The 20,047-nt window shown below is 38.2% G+C and overlaps 1 pseudogene; it reads right to left on the bottom strand.

Moving 5' to 3' along the window:
• Nucleotides 1-345: 345 nt before the first annotated feature.
• Nucleotides 346-19,318, bottom strand: LOC114106056 (large ribosomal subunit protein uL6-like; annotated as a pseudogene).
• Between the last annotated feature and the right edge of the window lie 729 nt (nucleotides 19,319-20,047).

The following is a 20,047-nucleotide window of genomic DNA, read 5'->3' on the forward strand; positions in this document are numbered from 1 at the left end:
ACTCCATTTAAAGAAAATAGAGTTAACCAAGGACGAACAGGGCTAGCTCTTACCTGTGGAATTGTAAGGTGGTAAACAGGTTGTCACTTAAAATGACTATAAACTGTCAAATGAAAGAACTGGTGCTCTGAGAGGGTGGGGCAGTCACACTCCAGTACAGCAAACTGTCCAATAGCTCTTAGAGATCCCAGAGACTATAAGTGGGGGCAATAGTAGTAGAAATGAGAGACTCTAATTTTTGGATGACATTTTTTTTCCAATAGAAGTCTTTTATTGTATCATTCAAATACCACAAATTGATCTTATAATCTGGGTTCTTGTTTCTATAGCTGGGTAACTCAGATCTTATTCATCAGCCTGCTGAACTGTTCCTTTTTCAGAAACATAGATGCCAGCCAAAAATTTTTTGATATCCTTGTTTTTAACTGTTGTGGCTTGCTAAATCAAAGCAGCTGAATTTGAAACAAGTTCAATATAATTTCTTTCAAGGATTAACACATCTTTCTGGGCTTGAGATAATGAACAAGCAACACCTCTCCTCATCTGAACCTTGCAGATGTATTTTTTTCACTCAAGGAATTTTAGACTTCAACAAGAGACCCATTTCTTGAATAATGACATTGATGGGGACAAGAGTGCACACAGACCTTGTCTTGTAAGGAAGCCCAGCTTATCTGCACATGACTACAGATAGTGTGAACTGCAGACACGTCTTCTCTCTTGCCCTGTTATTTATCAACCAGAGCCTCTTCTTTTTCTTCCCTAGGAGACTGAGTTCAAGTCTGATGTTATTGAAGTCCTTCCAGAGGGTTCTTCTAGGGTCCTTCACAATAACTAAGCATCCCTTCACAGTGATGTCAACATGTTCTGGAATGTCAACACTCTAATTGCTGAGAGCGGTCTTTGTTTTCACAATAGATATGGCAAAGAGAGAAGGATAGACCCCCCACCCCCCAATCCATTAATGTTCTTTCTTATTTTTCTTTTGATTTTCTTTTAAATAATTGCTTCTGAGTCATTTCTAACCTTTCCCTGGCTGCTAATGGACACTGTATTTTAGGATGCAGTTAGAGAATCTATGCTCAACATCAATTTGAAAGGAGATAGGAGGCTTCAGCTATTAGACCTATTTATGAGGTCTCTGAATGACTGAGATTTTCACATTTTGTCTTCGTATTCCTTAGACACAGCCTCTAAGGAAACTCTTATTTTAATTCTGCCTCTACATTGATGAGGAAGAATTAATATTCTATGTCTTTCAAAAAAGGGTGTCTAATGATTTAATCTAGCCATTTCAGTATTCTGATTTATGAAGGGATTTCTTGAAACCAATGAACAATAGCATTTGCCCTTCTTTCTCAAGAAAGGAAGATTTGCTGTGTTCTGGCAACCAAAGAAATAATTAAGCTAATTTCTCCAGGAACCTTGGAAAAAGTGGCAACAAATAATGGATTTGTCCTTTAAGAAACAAACATCTTTTCAGTTACAAATCCATTTAAGGCATTTCCAGATCAGCCATAGGTTATTTTTCTCATTAAGGTTGTGTTTAAATGGTTGTATCCGGACGTAGGAGACATGAGACAAACAACACCTGCGATAAGAATTGGTGAAGTATTGATTTTTCATCAGTCAAAAAGTTTGCTAAGCAGATGAAAAACATTGCACCTTCATGGTGACATTTTCCTGAGGTACTGCTAGTGGAGAGATATTACTTTTCCTTTAACACCAAAATTTTAATTACCAGAAAGGTCAAGGGCATGTTGGTAAATTAGAGGTCATATCAAAACAGTAAATCAGGTTTGAATGAATGTTCATATTATCTTCGCCTCCCCTTCAACCTTCCCCTCCCAACATGACTACATTTCCTGTGTTGTTAGCTTTGTTAACAACAATGGGCAGATTGGAGGATTTCAGTAGGTTTTATATTTCTATTATGAAATGCATTTTCTCAGTGAAAAAAAGATGGACTGGGAACATAGACATCTGGGTCTTGTAACTTCTCTCGATACTCACTGAGAGCCTGTGGGAGGGTGAGGGGAATCATTTTTGTCTGTCTAGGTCTCAGTTTCCATGTTGATAAAATTGTACTGTTATAGATAACCTCTAAGGTGCAAATCTCCTTACTTGCCCACTATAGACTTCAGAGTTGTCACTGAATGAGTCTGAAAAATTGTTGCCTTTCCAACACTGATGAAGAATCTGGATTAGAATTCATTTATTATAAACTTCTCTAATTGGGGACATGCTTACAGCCTCCTCAACCAAATGCCATCTCATTCTTGCCAGGCTACTTCAGGTGATCCAGTGTTCTCCCTCTAATAAAGGGTTTTATTTCCTTTTGGTGCAGGAAAAACTAAGTTCTTTATGCTAAGACACTGTCTTTATCTTCCTCTAGAAGGAGTTAAAATAAAACTAACCCCTTCTAATTTCTTCACTTGACATTTAGTAGTTATGCTATCTCAATCAAGACCCCAATTTCCCTTTGGGGAACACCCCATTGTATTTTGTCTTGGAGGAAGAATTTCCCTTTGGGGAACACCCCATTGTATTTTGTCTTGGAGGAAGAGGTGCACAAAAGATGTTTCTCTCTCTCTCTCTCTCTCTCTCTCTCTCTCTCTCTCTCTCTCTCTCTCTCTCCTTTTAAAACCAAAGCCAGATATTTGATTTAGATTCAACTCATTAAGTATTCTATGATGAGGTTTCAAATCTTGAGTGAGTGCTGCTACTGCAAGAGCCATGGGGTCATCATTATGGACAGTGGCAGGGGTGTGGGGACCAGTTGGTGTCTTCAGGCACTCTTGTCCCAGAGCCTCTTCTATCTTTACTGAACCTGATCCTCCTACCAGTTCTAGGTTTTATGAACATATTTATCCTTTGATTAAGACATCCCTGGTTAGGTACAACAAGAGATTTTTAAAAATGAGACTAGAAGCTGGCAATTGAGATGCCTAAATGAAATTCCATGAAATTTCCCCACATTTTTGGAAGCCAATGACATTAATGCCTGAGTATTCTTTTCCTCAGATTTTGCACCCCATTTGTTAACATCATTCTCAGAGCTTTCATTATCTTATATATGTTTACAGTAATACTTAGCTACAATGTTTCTTTTATTATACTTGAAACCGTTCTCTCAACAGTATAGACTAGGGTTGAACTGGTTTTTGATGCAGCAACAATATACATTTGGTGGAGTTTATTCTCAGTGAATGAAAACTCCAATACCTGATCTTACCCATCCTCCACAGGACATATACACTGAACTAATAGATTTTTTTAAGTCCCATAATGTTATGTCTCATCAATCTTGACTGTCAAGAACTTAGTGAATTGAAATTCTATATTATTGTTCATTTCTTTTAAACTAGTTTGAGTCTGTTGAAAACTGACAATTCTGTTTTTGCCATTTGACCTTATCCTTATAAGGATAAGGTCATGGTCCAAATTCTTTGGAAGATCTCTAGGAACTGTTCCTGGAAGAAAATGGAATAAAAACCAATTTTAAAAGATGCAGCTGGGAAAAGAATACCATGCTCAAACACATGTGGAAAATATGACATATTAAACCACTCTTTGAGATTTAAAATTTAAAATACATACAGACACATATAGAATTAAAAACTTGAAAAAGAATTAAGTTAGAAACTGCCTTCCAGATTTGCATTCATGAACTATAATTCAGCATTTCTCTAAATGTGCCCCATTGGCTATTCTTTGCTCAAATAAAGTAGGCCAGCAAAAATGAAATTATTTACTGCACGAATTTTATAACCATGTTTCTATTTAGGTATAATGTGAAATCTATAGATAGAATATTCAGTGTTTCTATAATCTACTGAACCATAAAAGCATCTTTTTCACAGAGCATTCTGCTGAGAGCCATGGCTGAGTCTGTATGGCCCCTGGCATTTTGCCAACAGTATTGATTGACAGGCGAGGCATTACTATCCGCCTCTGCCGCAACTTTTGAGTTCTCGCACTATTTTGGAGTTCTCGTGGGGATTTCCGGGGATTCCCCGAGAGTTCCCATTGGTTGGGGAAGTGCAGGAGGAGGGATTTCCGGGAGAGATATTTCCGGCTGGGGGTTCCTGGACAAGCCTCGTGGCCTTCAGTACGATTTCCCGGGAGCTGTGTGAAGTGTTTTCCTACAGTTTAAAAATAAAGTTTGTTCCTGCTTCAGTGGCTAGTGATTTGTGCCCAGCCAGACTGCGGCAGCATTCCTCAACACTGGTATGGTAAACTTGGCAAAACTACATCAGAGAGTATTTAAGGGCCATGGTTATTACACTAGCTATATGTCTGTCTAGCTTTCTAATCTTAAATCTTGTGAATTGATCTCAGGAACACCTCATACACAAGTACTATGAGCAAACATCAAGATTACTTCTTGAAAGAAATCAGTGTCAAAAAATCAACTTTACTGAGTTCAAATCAACTTTATTGTTATTTACAAACAATAAAGTGTGCTCCTTCTAGGGGATACATTCAGATAAATCTATCATAAGTTGAAAAAATTGTAAATTAAAATACATTTAATCATTTAATCTACCAAACATCATAGCTTATCCACACAGTACAATGTACAGTATCGGTTGTTCCCCTGGTGATTCTGTGGCTGCCTGGGAGCTGTGGCTGGCCACAACTGCCCAGCATTGAGTGTATGTTGAACTACATATTTCCAGCCAGAGAAATTATCAAAATTCAAACTATGACGTATGGCCTCTACTGAATGCATATCATATTTGTACCATTGTAAAATCAAAACATAATTATGCTGACCCATCATAAGTTATACCATTTGCTGTTTGTAAACACACATTCACACAAATATATATATATATATATATATATATATATATATATATATATATATATATATACTCACATACATACTTATGTGTATGTATATAGGTATATGTGTGTGCAGTATTTTGGACATATATTGAATATTTTGTCCTGTCTGTAGTTTACTATTTCAATTCTTAAACAGTGTCTTTGATTAGTGGAAGCTTTGGATTTTTGAAGTCCATTTGTTCTTTAATGTTCTTGCTGTTCTCAGCTTCTCTATCATCTACCTTATGGTCACAGAGGGGGAAGTACATTTTCTCCTTTTACTTTTGTGTTGGCTCATCTCTGTCATTGTGTTAAGCTTTGATCTCATTTCCTTACCCTCCTTTCCTTTCCATGGACTCTTCGTGAGTTGACTAGAAAAGTTTCTAGATGGCGGGAGTCTGAATTAGCCTGTACAACAGGTCAGTGGTTAGGCCCATTGTAAATGGGGCGCAGAGAACATTTACAGCCATGTAAAACTTACACCAGAAGAGCTCTCTGGGAGTCCTTTCCTAACTTCCCTGATAATACAACTTCTCTAGATACTCTCTGTCAGGTCCTCTCAGGAATTTTCTTTAAGGTGCAATTATTTTTGATCATCTTGTTCATTTGTTTTCTTATTTCCCATCTGACCTCCACATCAGACTGTAAACTTTTCTGCTTTGTTCACCTATAATGAATGAATGACCAGGAGAGACCAGGTTGCCCTGTGGCTTGCCCTACTGACAGCAGTTTGGGGTTGCAATCCCACCACTTCCCACTTCCTCTGTCACTTTAACCCCCTAGTGTGCATTTGTAAATAACTATATGGAGGTAAAATTTTTGCATGGAATTGCTAAGCCCATTCCTTTAGGGAGGCAATCTCTTCCCACTTGAATGAATACTGGGATCCTCAGAAACTTCTCTGTTCACCCTTTCCTTGGTAAGGGAGGATTCAGGATAGGGGTAATGGGGGAATTATTGAGAAGATTGCTTTTTTTTCCCTCTAATTTCCTCTCTACCTTTTAGATGGGTAATTAGCAACAGAATATTGGTTTTCTTAGATTGTTGCCTAGTAGCATAAGCTAGGTTAAAACAGTCCTGCTGGCATTCTGGAAAAGGGTTTCTTTTACTTGTGTTTATCATTCAGCTGCTGAAATTCACACTGGGTGGAAATTGGCATGACAGCCTTCAGCTCAGTTGCAAGTTAGAAGAAAACAGATTCTGCTTTGCTTAAATTGTTTTCGATTGACTGGGTAAGAATAAATTAAAGGTTCTCGTAGGTAATAGCTTCTGAATTCAATTAAAAATATCATCAGACAGCTGCTTTCTTTTTTTCCCTGAAAGTACAGAAATGATTTTGAGCTACTTAATTGATTTTCTTATGAAGTTTTTTGACTGACAGATTGAGCCTAATTCTTCCTCAACATTTTTTCACTCACATCAATATAGGACTAGAGAGCAGGAATCGGAAGAAAGGAGCAGTTACCCTGCTATGGTAAGAACCTCAGAGTTACAATCTTAAAGGCCAATCAGTTCATCTCTATGTTTAACCATTCACCTACACATTGATTTATTGATCAAACATTTATCCCTTAATTGGGGCCAGGTTCACTTCAAAAGCATTTAATACTTATTGCACTTGGGATTTTTTTGTTTACAAATGACCCTACTTTGCTAGTCAGAGGTACTGATTAATAAGTACCCAAAATAGTGGGCTTTCAATAAGCACTTAGTGGAAGACAGGAAGGGAGGATGGAGAGAAGGAATGAAGGAAGTTAACAAGGGCAGTACCTTAAGGACATGGGTCTATGGTGCTTTTTTTTTTTTTTTGCTTTTGAGAGCCATGGAACATCAGACTACAGGAGGCTGGAAAAAACAAACAAACAAACATACTCAGAAGTCAAGGTTTCCTAAACTTTGCTCTCCATCAGTACAAGTCAAAGGAGATTCCACAAGAAGTGTCCCCTCTTAGCCATGGAGGCAAGATACATTTTCTAAACCAATAGGTGAAATCACGGGGCATCACACTAGGCCATAGAAGACCAGCCTGATTTGTTTGTTTGTTTGTTTTGTTTTCATTGAGGAGGCAGAACCTGAACGTATTCTTTGCTATCTGGTAGGGGGGTCTAGCTTCAGAGGAGGGAGTATGAAATTCTGTTCTACCTCCACTCATAGCTGGCTATAAGTTCCCCTCTGCCTCAGTTCCGTTACCTTGAAAGTGAGGTAAGGATGATGGGGATACTTCCCACATTGCCTTTGTGAGACGTGAATGTGCATCCATGTGAATGCGCTTGATGGAACCTGGTTCCTTGACAGTAATTTGTGCTGAAGCTATGAAGAAGGATTCAGACAATTTTACATGCTTCATCCCCAAAACACCTTATCTATTTGACAAGAAGAGACACTGCGAAAGAAACTAAGCCCCAAGCTGTACACTTTTATATAATTCTGTTCTTCTCAATATCAAAACCAGTCAAAACTGGTTGACATAAGTGCATGAAGGATGGAAGTGAGTTTGGGGACTTCTGGAGTAAGTTCTGTAATTTTACCTGGTGAATGATCACGTGGGTGGCTCCACAGTAAAGAACTGGTCTCCGTACACTTAGGTTTTTCATATTTTCCTTATATTATGTTTCAATAAAATAGAAATTTAAATATAATACAGAAAATGATGAAGAAAAAAACTTTCCAAGAAAAGCCTTCTGAGATAACAATGTTTCAGTGAGTTTTTTTTTTCATGGTGTTCCTGAGCCAAAAGAAATTCCTAACAGTTCTGTTTATTAAACATTTAGATCCAACTTAGTAGTAAAATAGTTTATATGGTATCACAGTGATGTCTCTGTTTTCCTAGAAAATTTTAAATATCCTGCAGCAACCTTGCAAATTTCTTGCAGTAATCTGGTTTGCCTTGGCAGACAGTTTGGAAACCAGGTAGTTGACCAGAGCTTTTAAACAATATGTGTTGACCAGCAGGCAAAGACCATTTGCCAAAATTTTAATGTAATTTGACCATTGGTGACATCATAGAGATCCTTGGACAAAAGTTCTGAGCCATATGTTACTCTCAAGGCAAAAGTCAGGTGGTTATCACATTTAACTTGAATGGGTGAAACTTACCACCAGGATTTTAATATTGCTAATGTCATACACAATATTAAGCAACCCAAAGTTCTGTGTTCTAAGGGACTAGATTCTTACTCAATCTTGGTTATTGGTAGCCTTAAAGTCCTGATAACAAATTGTATTAGTTCATAAAATTTGCTGCTAATAAATCATTTGCAGTCTGGATTAACAATAAGCAAAAAAATTTGTTGTTTAATATACATGTAGATTTTTTGTTTGTTTTGTTTTGTTTTGTTTTTTTAGAAGACAAAAACCAAAATCCTTTCAGGATTCCACTGACACATGAGACATAGAAGAAGTAAATTTTTGAAAGTTACATTTGTGGTGAAAAGTTTGCTCTAGTCCTTTACTTAGGTGTGGCTATACCTTAGTCTAATTAATGAAGTCACTTTAGGTGGGAAAAGTGGAGGCTCCTTCTCCAGAAGACCACCAGATTTCTGTGTGGCAATGTTTGTCAGGGGTAATGTGTTTGATCCTCTTCCCAGATTCTGAATTCTGGATTCCTATGTACACAAGCAAACTTTTCAAATAATGCTTGATCTTGAGGGTCTAAGGATGGTTGAAGCAACAATCAGCTTTCTTTTTTTTTAACTTTTAAATTTTTTTCCACATCTTCATACATGTATTTTGTATAATGATGAGGGTTTCCTTTTACCATCCATGCTATTCCCCTTCTCCCTCCCTTTCCGGCCCACCCCTATTCCCTATCTAGAAGTAATCTTCCTCCTTTGCTCTCCCTCCCAACTCCATTTTGAGTCACACCCCCCTTATATCAGAGAAGACATTCGGCCTCTGTTTTTTGGGATTGGCTAACTTCACTTAGCATAATCTTCTGTAATGGCATCCATTTCCCCGCAAATGCCATGATCTTATTTTTTATTGCTGAGTAACATTCCATTGTGTATAAATGCCACATTTTTTTATCCATTCATCCACTGAAGGACATCTAGTTTGGCTCCACAGTTTAGCTATTGTGAATTGTGCTGCTATAAACATTGATGTGGCTATGTCCATGTAATATGCTGTTTTTAGGTCCTTTGGGTATAGTCCGAGAAGAGGAATAGCTGGGTCAAATGGTGGTTCCATTACCAGTTTTCCAAGGAATCTCCATAATGCTTTCCAAATTGGCTGCACCAATTTGCAGTCCCACCAGTAGTATATGAGTGTACCTTTTCCCCCACATCTTCGCCAGAACTTGTTGTTGTTTGTCTTCATAAAGGCTGCCACTCTTACTGGAATGAGATGGTATCTTAGAGTAGTTTTAATTTGCATTTCTCTGATTGCTAGAGATGATGAGCATTTTTTCGTGTATTTGTTGATTGATTGTATATCCTCTTCTGAGAAGTGTCCTTGGACCATTTATTGATTAGATTATTTGGGGTTTTTGGTGCTTATCTTGTTTAGCTCTTTATACATCCTAGAGATTAGAGTTTTATCTGATGGGTGAGGGGTAAAAATTTATTCCCAGGATGTAGGCTCTCTATTCACCTCACATATTATTTCTTTTGCTGAGAAAAAACTTTTTAGCTTGAATCCATCCCATGTGTTGATTCTTAGTTTTAATTCTTGTGCTATAGGTGTCTTATTAAGGAAGTTGGGGCCTAGCCCCACGTGATGAAAATTAGGGCCTACTTTTTCTTCTATTAGATGCAGAGTCTCTGATTTAATCCTTAGATCCTTGATCCATTTTGAGTTAACTTTTGTGCATGGTGAGAGATAGAGATTCAATTTCATTTTGTTGCATATGGATTTCCAGTTTTCCCAGCACCATTTGTTGAAGATGCTATCCTTTCTCCAGTGCATGGTTTTGGCATCTTTGTCTAATATAAGATAGTTGTAATTTTGTGGATTAGTCTCTGTGTCCTCTATTCTGTACCATTGGTCTACTAGCCTGTTTGGGTGCCAGTATCATGCTGGTTTTGTTACTATTGCTCTGTAGTATAGTTTAAGGTCTTGTATAGTGATACCACCTGTTTTACTCTTCCTGCTTAGAATTGCTTTAGCTATTCTGGGTCTCTTATTTTTCCAGATGAATTTCATGATTGTTTTTTCTATTTCTATGAGGAATTCCATTGGGATTTTGATCAGAATTGCATTGAACCTGTATAGTGCTTTTGGTAGTATGGTCATTTTAATAATATTAATTCTGCCTATCCATGAGCAAGGTAGAACTTTACATCTTCTAAGGTCTTCTTCTATTTCTCTCTTTAGGGTTCTATAGTTTTCATTGTAAAGATCTTTTACCTCTTTTGTTAGGTTGATTCCCAAGTATTTTATTTATTTATATATATATTTTTTGAGGATATTGTGAATGGAGTAGTTTTTCTCATTTCCTTTTCAGAGGATTTGTCATTGATAAACAGAAATGCCGCAGTCCGGCTGGCTGGGCCGGCTGGCTGGGCAAAATAACCGGGGGGTGACGAATAACTTGTGTACGTTGATACAGCAGGAGTAGGAGCCGTTTATTCCAGGACAGGAGCAGTATTTATACATTCCACACAGCTTATCTAATTAGCATAAACTAGATACATCAGTCAACCAATAAGGAATCTCCACACTTAATGGCTCGCTTTTGTTACTTCTCAAACCACTCCCTCTGGCATTTTGCCAGGCACCATCCAGACTTGTTTACGAACTTTAACATTCCCCTGGCAAAATGCCAGGTGTTATTTTGACTTGTTTACAGACTCTAACACAGAAATGCTTTTGATTTATGGCTGTTGATTTTATATCTTGCCACTTTGCTGAATTCGTCTACTAGTTCTAGAAGTTTCTAGGTAGAGTTTTTTGGGTCTTCTAGGTATAGAATCATATCATCAGCAAATAGTGCTAGTTTAAGTTCTTCTTTTCATATAGTTATTCCTTTAATTTTTTTCATCTATCTAATTGCTTGGGCCAGTGTTTCAAGAACTATGTTGAATAGAAGTAGTGAGAGAGGGCATCCCTGTCTTGTTCCAGATTTTAAAGGGAATGCCTTCAGTTTTTCTCAGTTTAGAATGATGCTGTCCTGAGGCTTAGCGTAGACAGCTTTTACAATGTTGAGGTAAGTTCTTGTTACTCCTAGTTTTTCTAGTGTTTTGAACATAAAGTGGTGCTGTATTTTGTCAAATGCTTTTTCTGCATCTATCAAAATGATCATATGGTTCTTATCTTTAAGTCTATTGATGTGATGAATTACATTTATTGATTTCCATATGTTGAACCAACCTTGCATCCCGAGGATGAATCCCACTTGATCATGCTGCACGATCTTTTTGATATGTTTTTGTATCCAATTTGCCAGAATTTTATTGAGGATTTTTGCATCTATATTCTGTAGAGATATTGGTCTGAAGTTTTATTTCTTTGAGGTGGCTTTGTCTAGTTTTGGAATCAGGGTGATATTGGCCTCGTAGAATGAATTTGGAAGTACTCCCTCTTTTTCTATTTCCTGAAATAGATTGTAGAATATTGGAATTAGTTCTTCTTTAAAGGTCTTGTAAAACTTGGCTGTATGTCCATCTGGTCTTGGGCTTTTCTTGGTTGGTAATCTTTTGATGGCTTCTTCTATTTCCTCGCTTGATATTGGTCTGTTTAAGTTGTGTATATCTTCCTGACTCAATCTGGGCAGATCATATGACTTAAGAAATTTATCGATGCCTTCACTATCTTCTATTTTATTAGCGTATAAGATTTCAAAGTAATTTCTAATTATCTTCTGTATTTCTGTAGTGTCTGTTGTGATATTGCCTTTTTCATCCCATATGCTAGTAATTTGGGTTCTCTATTCTTCTCTTCATTAGCATGGCTAAGGGTCTGTCAATCTTATTTATTTTTTCAAAGAGGCAGCTTTTAGTTTTGCCAATTTTTTAAAATTGTTTTTTTTTTTTTGTTTGTTTCGATTTCATTGATTTCAGCTCCAATTTTAATTATTTCTTGCCTTCTACTGCATTTGCTGCTGAAAATCAGCTTTCTTAAAATACAAGTTTGGGCTTTTCTTCTTTTTCATTCACAAGACTGGATTATGAAAAGGATAGCTTATGTTTTCTTTCTCATTTTGGTAAAATAATAGCCCAATTTTAGGCAACTACTAACTTCAGAGAAAGACCAGGATCTGAATAATATATATAAGTAGATGTTAGAAAAGTCTTAACTTGAAATTTGCTTAAGGAATTTAATGATTTGGCATTCACAATTTTAGACAGAAGATCAGTGAGGTCACATAAAATTTAAATGCTTGCTATATACTAACTAGACCTGCTAGGCATCTGTAAACACTATGCAACAATAGAAGAACATATATTTTTCTCATGTTCACATGGAACATTCCTAAGGATAGACCATATGCTACACCATAAAACAAGTCTTATTAAATTCAAAACAATTGCTATCATACAAAGTATGTTCTCCAACTATGATGTAAATAGAAAGCAGCATCAAAAAGAAATGTATACAATCCACAAATAAGTGGAAGTAAAACAACATACTCTCAAAAAAACCAATGAATTAAAGAGAAACTTTAAAATTAGAATTTTCAGACAAATGAAAATTAAAGTACAGCCTACCAAAACTTATGGGATGCAGTGAAAGCCTATATTAATAAATAAGATATATCAGAAATCAACAACCTTACTTTCCACTCCAAGACACTGAGGAGTTAAAATTTAAAAACCTGAAGCAAAAAAAATAAAAAAGGAAACAATAAATACTATAGCAGAAATGAATAAAATAGAGGTTAAAATAGAGAAACATCAGTGAAATAAAAATTTGGTCTGGAAAAAAATGAACAAAATTGGCAAAACAAACTATTCTGAAATCTACAAAATGTTGTTGGAAATAATGAAGACTAAAATAAGAGATATACAACGCTTGATATTGGCAAAATGGCAATACTTCCTGAACTGATTTACAGATCCATTGCCCTCCCTTTCAATTTCCCACCTCGTTTCTTTGCAGAAATCTACAAGCTGAACCTAAAATTCATACCAGAATTCAAGGATACCAGAATGAAATTATCTTGAAAAAGAACAAACTTGGAGGACTCTAGTCTTCTCAACTTCACAACTTAGTGTCAAGTTAGAGTAATCAAGACAGTATGGTACTGTTGTAAGGATGATATATAGAAGTAAGAGTCCAAAAATAAAACCTCACATTTATAGTTGATTGACTTTTGACAAATGTTTTTAAAAAAATAAATAAATGGAGGAAAGCATAGTCTTTTAAATAATAGTGGACACCAGTTATTTGCCTGCAGAAGAATGAAATATGCTAGTAGAAAACTAATGCTGCTTGTAAATTAATATTTAGACTCAAAAAACAGTTTTATTCAGCAAGAAGGAAATTAAATCTGGAAAAAAACTATGGACTTCAGAATTAATGAAAATAAATAAATCCTAAGCCTGTTGAGCCAAATAGGAATGTCACTGAGCTCTGCCCAGCCATCACAGAATTTATGTCCAAGTATCTATCAAGCAGTGTGCTCATACCTGATAGTGAACATACCTGGGGTCTTAGGCTGTGTTGAGAATCTTTTTCTGGCTTGAAAAGATTGAGTTTTTATAAATGGAACAGAGACACATTTTAAATATATTTCAGGAGTGTGTGCGTGTGTGTGTGTGTGTGTGTGTGTGTAGGAGAGGGAAGTCCAATTTGCTGACAAGGCTTCACTGTTCCACTCACAGAGTCTGTGGTCAACAGAAGCCTGAATTATTGAAATGCAACCTCTGGTGCTCCCAGCACTGTTGATTTCCTTTGTGCACTTCCTCCTTCCTCTAATCCCCCAACTCACACTTCATTCTGCTCACCCCTTCCCCTTTTCTCTACCCCTCTTGATGGTGATTCCTTCACTGGTTGCAAAACATTAAGTGAAGAGCAAAAATGCTACTCAGTGTACCAATATTATAGCCTTCATTTAGTGGACAGTTAATGTCTAATCTACAGTCACTGATAACTGTAAAGATTGTTGCTTCTTCTTTTTTTTTTCCTCTCCTCTATCATAATAGGTTCAGCATATAGCTTGAAATTGGGATGAAATAGCCAACTGTTAGCCAGACTTTGGAGAAGCGCGCCACCTGTGAATTACAGAATATTCTTAGCACAAAGGCTCAGAAGATTTGTGCATCATTGCTTTTTTGATGTGTTGTGATACTGCTAAGTGTCTCTTCGTATCATCTACTAAGTTCTCAAGTGATCGCCCCTTTGAGAAAACACACTCTCTAGGGTCCAAGGAAGGCATCATTGGATGGAGATTGTTATCTAGGGAAGCCTCATTCTGCCCCAGTGGCCTGATTCATTGCTTCAAGCCTCATGCTCATTACACCGTGTACTTTTCCCTTTTATCTTGTGAGGCACGACAGCTTTCATAGCATTGACGTCAATGATCTGATGGCTTCCATGCAGTTGGCGGAGATGGGCTCACCGTTCTAACATTCATCTGCTTGAACAATCACAAACAGAAAGCCAAGCAGACCCTTTTCCGCTCTTGTGCTTTATTTATTCTTAGCACTTTGCTGAGACTTGGCAACAGCCGATGGAAGCAGGAGATAATTTGTTTGGATTAAGTCAATAGCCATCCTCTGAGATTTTCAGCTATCTTGTTTGTTATGCTGCAATGATCCCTGTTCTACCATGTCATTTGACTCATAAGTGGTTTGGATAAATCCATCTCAGACACAGAGATGCCAACAGAATCACTGGCATTTATTTATTTGTAAAATTTCACATTTAAATCAATCATTATTAATAGAACGACATCCATATCTATTTACCAAACTCAGTTTCTTATTAAAAAACAAGGATACAACTTGGCGCAGTGGCGTATGCCAGTAATCTCAGCAGCTTGGGAGACTGAGGTGGAGGATCACGAGTTCAAAACCAGATTCAGCAAAAGTGAGGTGTGTTAAACAACTCAATGAGACCCAAAATAGGGTGGGGGATGTGGCTCAGTGATCAAGTTCCCCTAAATTCAATCCCTGTTACCCACCCACCCCCCACAAAGAAAACAAGGCTACAAACTCAAGGAATCTGTTTTCCTAACTATTCAGAGATGTGTACATATGTAACTGCTGAGAAACACATTCTCGCTGATATTACAATTTCAGTTATTTTGAGAAGGTGCTTTTTTTCTTGATATATTAAGCTAAGTAACTTTTTAATTAATTGAATGTTTTTTTTTTCTGGTACAGGAGATTGAATTCAGGGTTTTGCACATGCTAGGAAAGTGCTCTATCAGTAAGGTACATCCCCGGTCCTTTTTAAAATTTTATTTTGAGACAAGATCTCCCTTAGTTGCCCAGGTTGGACATGAACTTTGTGATCCTCCTGCCTTAGCCTCCCAAAGAGCTGGAATTAACAAGTGTTCACCACTGCACAAGGTACTTAAAAACTTTAAAAAAAAATAATAGTAATAATTAGGGAAATGGGCTACACTGTGCAGAATAAAGCTGGCTCCACTTTTATAAGGTCCTATATAAATCTCTAGCCATAATTTGCATTTTGACTTTCATGTCCCCTCTCTTTTAAAAATATAGGTTGTCTATGTCAGATATTCAGGCTCTTTCAAGAGTACTTATGCCTTTGTAATATTCTGCTTCTTCCATCATCAAATCATAAACCTTACCATATTGCACAGCACATCTTAGTTTTCAACCTCTGGTATTTACTTTGGTGTTTATAATAATTCTGTGTGGCAGTGGAGTCAAATATTGTATGCCTCTGGTATGAAATGTTTTTCTTCTTATAATTAGTGTAATTGTAATGAAATTAATTATGCTTCAAGAATTTTACAATGCCTGGTGACATACCAGAAGAAATGGTAAGGTGCTGTAAAAACAGGTAGTGGAATTCCTGGCTTAAGAAATAGAGCCCTTCAGGGTGTGCAGTAAAATAAACCAGGAAGCAAAATGATGAATAGAGGGTGGCATCTAGCAATTTCCAGAAAAGCCTGGAGCTTCACATAAACTAATGCTGTGTTTGGCTTCTTGGCTTCTTCCATGTTTTCACACATGTTCTTTAGTCCATACATTGATTTTTAATTATTTTTCCTTTTCCTCCCCCCTCTCTCTGCAAAAATTTTCTTTATATTTTCATTTTTAAAAAATTTGCCTGCATAAAAAGTTTTAAAGTGCGGTTTGGAGGAACTCAAGTTCTATAAAAGTCAGAGTAAATAACCACCAGCTGCTCTGATAGTCAAATTTTAAAAATCTCATTTGTTTAATAGTACAAAGAATTATTTCTTGCTCTTATCACAAGCCTAATGCAGGTGAGGCAGTTTTCTTCCAATGGTATTGCAAAGAGATCCAGGCTGCTTCTGTAATGCAAAATGTTATTTCAAAATTATTTGCTTCCAGATTCACCAATGAGAGAGAGAGAAGTGGGGGGGATATGAGGTGAATTCACAATTCATACTGGCTCAACTCACACTACCTTGGACCCAGAGTAGCATATTATTTACATTCACATTTCCATTGGTTAGAGCTAGTTATAAGCTCCCAACCTAACTACAATGCTGAAAATCATAGAGGAGCATAGAGAGTATTTGGTGAGTGCCAACTATCTGTGCTATGAATATACAGAATGATAAGAATTCATAGAAAATTGGAGCTGAAAAAGTTTTTATATACTCTCTTGTCGAGTCTTTTTCTTCATTTTACAGATTGGAGAAGAATCAGAAGCTAGAGAGTTTGAGGGATTCTGCCCAAGTAGCAAGATATGGCAGAGGGAAGAGTGTCTCATCACAATAACTAGTATTTATTCAACTCTTGTTATGTGTTGCGCACTATGTTTTTCTGTATGAACTATCACATTCACCCCATGAGACAGACTCTGTTGATCTTTATTTTAAAGATGAAAAAAAAAAATGACAACTAAAATGTCTCATGTCACACAGGTCATCAAGAACAAAAAAGGAGATTCACACCCTGGCTGCCTATCTTCCAAATGCCAGCATAGAATTTTTTTTGTTTGATGTGTATTCTTTTTCTCTGGTCTCCAAATTGCCTTCTCATCATACCACCAGACTACATAGGTTTGGGATGAAATGTAAAAGTCTTCATCAAAGGATGATGCTACAGGAACATTAAGACAGAAACTTCTCCAATGTTCTCGGTTATTTTGAAGACAGATTGAAGTTACCTATGAGAGCAGAGAGAGAGCAATGGTATCAACATAAGCTAATCACTACTAGATTGGCTTGGTAAAGCTTGCTGCTTGCTGTAAACAGGTCTTTCCTGCAAGATCTAGGAGTATTTTCTGTCACATGGGGAGTAGCCATTTCAGATTACAAGCTAACAAACATTAATTTATACCGATTGATATAAAAACGTATGCCATAAGGGCATAAGTTGAAGAGAACAAATGTGGCAACTTATGTTTAAGAAGCCAAAACCAAATGTTATGGATTAGTTCTGAGTTGTCCTCCATTAAGCTAATGTGATAGACAACACAAGAATATTTAGAGGTGAAATGGTTAGATTATGAGAGTTGCAACCTAATCATGGATTAGTACATTGATGGATTAATAATTTGAATGGGACAACTGGGTGGTAACTATAGGCAGGCGGGGCATGACTGGAGGAAGTAGGTCACAGGGGAGGGGGTGTGTTCTAGAAGGGTGCATCTTCTCTGCATCCCCTTCTTCCTTTTCTCTCTGCTTTCTGGCTACTAGGACCGAAAGATTTCCTCCACCATGCCCTTGGACCGTGACACTCAGCCTCACCAACCATGAACTGAGATCTCTGAAACCATGATCCCAAAGTAAAATTTTCCTCCTCTAAGTTGTTCTTGTCAGGTATTTTAGTCACAGCAACAAAACTATGTCTAACCACTAAGTCAAATAAAATAGTCATTTCTCCTGGTTCTCACTCCTTTACATGACAGCAATACAGGGAGTTTAGTTCACAACTGTTTACAATAAGTAGTAAGGATCAAGTTTAATGTTCAAGTTATCTAGTTTGTCATCAAGGTTAACTTCTTCATTGATATAAAAAAAAATACAAAATCTAATGAATTAAGAACAAATTAGCCAGGCACGGTGGCACAAGCCTATAATCCCAGCAGCTGAGTCAGGAGGATGGCAAGTTCAAAGCCAGCCTCACAAAAGTGAGGAGCTAAGCAACTCAGTGAGACCCTGTCTCTAAATAAAATACAAAATAGGGCTGGGGATGTGGCTCAGTGGTTGAGTGCCCCTGAGTTCAATCCTAGGTATCCCCCCACACAAAAAAAGATTGAGACACAAATATGTGACATGTTTAGCACAGTAGCTGAAATATAGTAAGTGTCACAAAGTGGAAGCTCTTCCTCCATCCTCCTTGTTCTGTCCCATTTTAGCTGGTGAATCACTGTAGAATCAATCTTTTTTCCTATTTTCTTTTTTTAAAGGTTTATTTATTTCTGTTATCAAAGAAGAGAATTATGACAGTGTAATTTAACAATCCTAATTGGCTTCATTTTTAATTTTAAAATCAGGTAACACTTCATTCCATAAAACAGAATCAGTTTTCCCATGAGCCAAGCACTCATCAAAAATAATTTGATGAGTTAATATCAGATTATTTATTTTGCTTACACAAAATAAGGACAAGGGAAGTTCACTATTTTGCCAGTTGTGAACAGCTGTTCTCCCTCCAATCTAGATTTCTCTTGGAGGACCAGATGTGTCAGCTTGGTTTGATTGACTCCATGTTGTTGTTGTTGTTTTCCCCCTGGAATATTGTCTCTGTTGAAAAACTGGCTTCACAAAGAAGGTGGCAGCAGGAAAATTTCAGAATCCAAAGCTTAAAAATAAGTCTTGGGCAGTGTGGGGTTATTTTCTGTCTCTGGGAGGGATCATCCGGTGTCTGAGGCCTGGAGACAGTGGCAAAGTCTCCAGCCGCCCATCCAGGAGATGTCACTCTAAGTAGTGTCTGGTGTCCTGACCTTTGCTCACCCAGGATGACGGTGGGTAAGGAGCAGCAGGTCACAGGGGCCCCCTGACCCTCTGGGAGACAGAGCTCTCCCTGGGCAGACCCCGGGGCTGAGGGTCAACGGCCAGGGGAGAATCATATCAAGGACTCCCCGCCTGTGGTCCCTGAGGTCCTAGGGCAGGGATGTAGGAGGCAGCTAGGGTCAAAAGACGTCCCCATCCCCAGCCAGGCTGGGCGCCTGGCTAAGTGAGGAGAAAGACAGTGGCCTGGCCCCTGCGCCTGGTCTCACTTCCTCCCGGCCCCGCCTGGAAGGGGAGGAAGTGACACGCAGGGGAGGGCCAGGAAGTGAGGCCACTGACACATTTAAGTTCAGAGTGTGACAGCTCTGTCTGCCCCCCAACAGGCCCCATACTCAGCTCTCCTTCATGGGCCACGTCCTTCCTGAGAGTCACGCCCTGCCCTTTATAGGCACAAGGACCCAGAAGTTCCAGGGTCACGTCCATGTTTAGGCTCAAGGATCTGGAAGTGCCTCAAGTGTCCATGTTTAGGCCCCTGGATCCGGGAGCTCTTGGGTGCACATCCATGTTTAGGCCATAGCATCCAGAAGTGCCTCAGGTGCACATCCATATTTAGGCTCTAGGGTCCGGAAATTCCTCAGGTGTCCATGTTTAGGCCCCCGGATCCAGAAGTTCCTCAGGTGTCCATATTCCTCAGGCGTCCCAGATCGGGAGGTTCCTCAGGTGCACATGCATGTTTAAACCCCTGGGTCCGGAAGTTCCTCAGCATCCATGTTTAGGCTCTAGGATCCAGAAGTGCCTCAGGCATCCATGTTTAGGCCCCAGAATCTGGAATGTCTCAGGCATCCATGTTTAGGCCCCTGGATCCGGAAGTCCCTGAGGCGCACATCCATATTTAGGCCCACAGACCCGTAAGTTCCTCAGGTGCACATCCATCTTTGGGCCCTTGGATCCGGAAATTCCTCAGTCCTCCATGTTTAGGCCCCTGGATCTGGAAGTTCCTCAAGCGCACGTCCATGTTTAAGCCCCTATATCCAGAAGTTCCTCAACATCCATGTTTAGGCTCTAGGTTCCGGAATGCCTCAGGTGTCCATGTTTAGGCCCACGATCCGGAGGTTTCTCAGGTGCACGTCCATGTTTAAGCCCCCAGTTCCGGAAGTTTCTTTTTTCCTATTTTCAACCGTGATATTATTACAAATTCTTTATCCCAGTGGA

The sequence above is a fragment of the Marmota flaviventris genome, chromosome 1 (genome assembly GCF_047511675.1).
Source record: "Marmota flaviventris isolate mMarFla1 chromosome 1, mMarFla1.hap1, whole genome shotgun sequence".
In the NCBI taxonomy this organism is placed as follows: Eukaryota; Metazoa; Chordata; class Mammalia; order Rodentia; family Sciuridae; genus Marmota; species Marmota flaviventris.